Here is a 4,446-nt window from a genome sequence, read left to right as displayed (position 1 = left end):
CTTATTTTTGTACATATGTAAGTTTTTCTTTCTTTAAACTTTTGGGAGGCAGTTTCTCCTAACAGACCAAAATACACCCAAAATCTAGTGTGTGGCACTGACCTATGAACCAGCCTGATCATATTTGATCATATCCTGTTTTTTTTTTTTAATCTTTTTAATCTTTTTCTTTTTTTTTCTTTTTTTATTTCCCTTTCTTTTCCCCCAGTTTCAGGTCTTTTCTGATTTGTTTAGTGTATATGTTTCTGCGGTCATTGTTACCCTCTTAGCATTTTGTTCTCTCATTCATCTATTGTGCTCTGCACAAAATGACAAGATGAAAAAAATCACCTACTCAATACGGACATTAGTACGATGTTGGACCTAGAGTTCAGAATCATGATTTTAAAGATACTAGCTGGGCTTGAAAAAAGCATGGGAGATATTAGAGAAACCCTTTCTGGAGAAATAAAAGAACTAAAATCTAACCAAGTTGAAATCAAAAAGGCTATTAATGAGGTGCAATCAAAAATGGAGCTCTAACTGCTAGGATAAATGAGGCAGAAGAAAAAATTAGTGATATAGAAGACCAAATGTTGGAAAATAAAGAAGCTGAGAAAAAGAGAGATAACCAACTACTGGATCACGAGGGCAGAATTCGAGAGATAAGTGATACCATAAGAGGAAACAATATTAGAATAATTGGGATCCCAGAAGAAGAACAAAGAGGGAGAGGGGCAGAAGGTATATTGGAGCAAATTACAGCAGAGAACTTCCCTAATTTGGGGAAGGAAACAGGCATCAAAATCCAGGAGGGCACAGAGAACCCCCTTCAAAATCAATAAAAATAGGTCAACACCCCAACATCTAATAGTAAAACTTATGAGTCTCAAAGACAAAGAGAAAATCCTGAAGGCAGCTTGGGACAAGAGGTCTGTAACTTACAATGGTAGAAACATTAGATTGGCAACAGACCTATCCACAGAGACCTGGCAGGCCAGAAAGGACTGGCATGATATATTCAGAGCACTAAATGAGAAAAATATGCAGCCAAGAATACTCTATCCAGGTAGGCTGTCGTTGAAAATTGAAGGAGAGATAAAAAGCTTCCAGGACAAAGAAAAACTAAAGGAATTTGCAAACGCAAAACCAGCCCTAAAGAAATCTTGAAAGGGGTCCTCTAAGAAAAGAGAGAGCCTAAAAGCAACATAGACCAGAAAGGAACACAGCCAATATACGGTAACAGTCACCTTACAGGCAATACAGTGGCACTAAATTCATATCTTTCAGTAGTTACCCTGAATGTAAATGGGCTAAATGCCCCAATCAAAAGACATAGGCTGTCAGATTGGATTAAAAAACAAGACCCATCTATATGCTGTCTGCAAGAGACTCATTTTAGACCCAAAGAGACCCCGAGATCAAAAGTGAGGGGGTGGAAAACCATTTCCAATGCTAATGGACACCAAAAGAAAGCTGGGGTGGCAATCCTTATATCAGACAAATTAGATTTTAAACCAAAGATTATAAGAGATGAGGAAGGACACTCTATCCTACTTAACAGGTCTATCCAACATGAAGATCTAACAATTGTAAATATCTATGCCTCTAACATGGGAGCAACTACTTCTATAAGGCAATTAATAACAAAGTCTTAAAAAATATTTTTTTTCTTTGCACTAATTTTTAGGATAAAATGCTAAAAATGTTACAAAATGTAACCCTATATGTGTACCTAAAACAAGAAACAATTTTAATACACACATTAAATATGTTGTGTTTGCTTCTAGAAAGGATGAGTACTTTCATTGTACCACAACTAATGTATATATGTAAGTGTATGTATATATATTTCTCACTTCAGTAACAAAGGTTTCAAAACAAACTATTCAATGAACAATGGATATTTCAAGTGGAGTTCCGAAAAGTTTTGTTTTGTTTTTCGAAACTTCCAGATGAGGGCAGAGTGATGCATGTCGTTGTGCTGGTTTGTGATTTAATGTAGTTCTGACATTTTGTTTCCCAGATTCCCTCTCAATTAAGTTTGAAAGGGAGCAAAAACAGAAATTGCTTGTGCCTGCTAGATTGTTTTTGGCCCCTCTACCTCACTTTCTCTATACAGAGGTGTAGCCCTCTCACTCAGACATTCACAATACAAAAAAGATCCAGGGGTACCAGGACAGGGATGCAATTGATGTATGGAGGTTCTTGCATGCAATGTTTGTTTACATCATTGTGCAAGAAAACAGGGATTGTGGATTTCAAATGGAAGTGTTTTCATGATTTAGAACTCATATTAATAGAAACTGAATGCTAGTTCTTAAATAACTCTTAATAAATGTTATTCTTACTAAATAATATTTAATGCATTGAGTATATCAAATAAGTTACATAATGTATTAGTATATTAAAATACATAATAATATATGATTTATTAAATACTAGAATACATTGGTTTATGTTTCTGTTTTATTGAGGTATAATTGATATAATTCTACTGTTCTTAGGTGTACTGCATAAAAATTTGATATATCTATATATTATAAAATAATTATCAAAATAAGTTTAGTTATCATCTGTCACCACCCAGAGCTACAATTCATTTTGTTATGATGAGAACTACTAAAACCTACACTCTCAGCCACTTTCTTATATACAACAGACCATTGTTAACTACAGTCACCATGCTCTACATTACATCACAGGACTTACTTATTTTTAACTTATGTATCATATAACTAGAATTTTTACCTCTTGAACACCTGCACCCTTTTTGCCTATAATTTTTTATGAATTTTTGATAACTGCTTGTAACCTTGGAATTATAATTTTACTGTTTCATGAAATACAAAAGTTATATGGATAGATCCCATATAACGTGATTGTATTATAAAAGTCAATTTTTATAAGTTCTTAGAATTTTTCATGGGAGGGAACAGTACATTTCTGGATGTATGTATTTATAAAACAAATACCTGTAAAACTTTTTTTTATTTTCATTGGAGGTTTGGAAAAATCCACTTTCCACTCTTGATGGATAGAAACTTTGATTTTCTTTCTAAAGATATGACTAATGGATAGTCTCTAATCATTGAATATTGATATAGAAAACACATGCTTCAAGCATTTTTATTACTATCTTTAATGGAGAAAGTGACTTTGAGCATATTTTTCATTGCCTTCAGAACATCTCTTTATTCCTAAAACTGTAGATGATAGGGTTCAGTGTGGGTGTGAGGATGGTATAGAATATTGCCAAATATTTGTCCTGGCCCGGAGTGTGGTATGATTTGGGTCTCATGTATGTGAAAATAAATGGCCCATAGTACATTGTGACCACAATCATGTGGAAGGAACAGGCAGAAAATGACTTTTTCCGTGCTTCTGATGATTTCATTTGAAGAACAGTAAGGAGAATTTGGACATAAGAAGCAAGGATTAGGGAGGAAGGGACAAGGAGAAAAATTAAGCCACTTACATAAACTCCTCATTCATAGAGTGTTGTGTCCACACAGGACAACTTCAACATGGCAGGGACTTCACATAAAAAGTGATCAATGGCTCTTGGGTCACAGAAGGGAAACTGGAGTGCATAAGCTGTGTGGACTATGAAGTTGACGGTCCCAACAATCCAGGACCCTCTAGCCATGAGAATGCGGACATAGTCATTCATAAGAATGGGATAGTGCAGTGGGTGACAGATGGCTACATAGTGATCATAAGACATTGCCGCCAGGAGAAGGCACTCACCACCCAGGAGGGTGAGGGATAGAAATATCTGGAAGCCACAACCTGTGAATGAAATAGTTCTGCTGCCTGACAGAAAGTCAGTGACCATTTTGGGAACAATGTTGGAAATATGCAAGATGTCCATGAAAGACAGATGGCTGAGCAGGAAATACATTGGAGTATGGAGTCTTGAGTCCCTGAGGTTAAGGAGGATCATGATTGTGTTTTCTGTTATAGTCATAATAAAAATGATGAATATAAAGGAGATGAAAACTAGACTTGATTGAGAAGAAGAAAAGAGTCCTAAAAGAATGAAATCACTGGTGAAACTGTGATTCTCATGCCCCATCATGAACTCCACTCTTTTCCTAAAATAGAAAAAAATAGAGCTAAAATGCAGTGGCGTAAATCTCAAACTCATTTACATTTAGAAGCATAATAAAATGAGAGTGATGCAGATTTTGCAGTTCAAGTCAACAGACTCAACCAGCTTTGGAAGTGGGCTTGGTTTACAACATGGCCATTTATTTGTTTGAATCAACTGATGATATTGGTCTATTGAGAAAGCTGTTAGCTCCATGTAGTCTTAATTCTGTATTCTTAAATGCACTTCAATCTTTTGTCAAAGGTCACTTTTTAAATGAGACCTACCCTGAACAGTGTACTTAAAATCTCAGTAACCCCCGACTTGCCTATTTCTCCTTACTGTGCTGTCCTTTGATGTATTTTGCAAATCAC

The 4,446-nt window shown here is 35.4% G+C and overlaps 1 pseudogene; it reads right to left on the bottom strand.

Annotated features, from left to right (window-relative positions):
- Positions 1-3,098: 3,098 nt before the first annotated feature.
- Positions 3,099-4,060, bottom strand: LOC135365303 (olfactory receptor 2AJ1-like; annotated as a pseudogene).
- Between the last annotated feature and the right edge of the window lie 386 nt (positions 4,061-4,446).

The sequence above is a fragment of the Mirounga angustirostris genome, unplaced genomic scaffold, assembly GCF_029215605.1.
Source record: "Mirounga angustirostris isolate CCGP_5_RB_7025 unplaced genomic scaffold, mMirAng1.0.hap1 SCAF_7, whole genome shotgun sequence".
NCBI lineage: Eukaryota > Metazoa > Chordata > Mammalia > Carnivora > Phocidae > Mirounga > Mirounga angustirostris.
The sequence above is the reverse complement of the archived record's forward strand: the minus strand, read 5'-3'. Positions and strand labels throughout refer to the sequence as shown.